Raw genomic sequence first — 683 nt, forward strand, 5'->3', positions numbered from 1 at the left:
CTCAGGTAGTGTCGCAGGAAGGCTGACCCAGAGAGTCTCCAAAGTCCTGGGACACGCAGTCCAACAGGCAAATAAATACGAGCACCGCCTGGGCCTGTCGCCCTACTCTCGGGGAGCCACGTCCCTGTGGGAGGGGCAGCAGGCGGGATCTCTGGGTCGTGAGGCTAAGGCGGGGACGGGGGGCGGTGGGGAGGTGCAGGGCGGTGCTGGAGGAAAGGCAGGAAACCTAGCCTCTGGTTAGGGCGCTGGCTGTAGGGAGCGCAGGTTTTGAGCGGACTTCAGCTCCCACCGTTCCTTGCGCCAGGGGCGACTCGAGCTTCCCGACAGGCTGTGCGAGGGGCCACTACGAGTACTCAGAGGCACCGGCGCCGCAGGGCCTTGTGGGGGTTGCAGTTCGGGGCGGCGAGGGCGGGCCTCGGCTTCCCGGCGGGCTGCGCGGCGACCGGCGGTTGTCGGCGGGGCAGTCCGGCGGGCAGGGGAGGCGGCTCCGACTGCGGCATAGGCGGCGGGCGAGCGGACCGACCGGGTCAAGTGGGCCAGGCGGGATGCCGGGCCGCCGCCGTGTCCTGAGAGTCTGAGCCCCGGCCGAGCCGCGCCCCCGACCCAGGCCGCCGCGGTCCGAGCGTTCCGAGCGCGGGCCCGGCCCAGCGCGCCGCCGCCGCCGCCCCGGGCCGCCCCCTGCC

The sequence above is a fragment of the Oryx dammah genome, unplaced genomic scaffold (assembly GCF_014754425.2).
Source record: "Oryx dammah isolate SB20612 unplaced genomic scaffold, SCBI_Odam_1.1 HiC_scaffold_19, whole genome shotgun sequence".
NCBI classification, from domain to species: Eukaryota; Metazoa; Chordata; class Mammalia; order Artiodactyla; family Bovidae; genus Oryx; species Oryx dammah.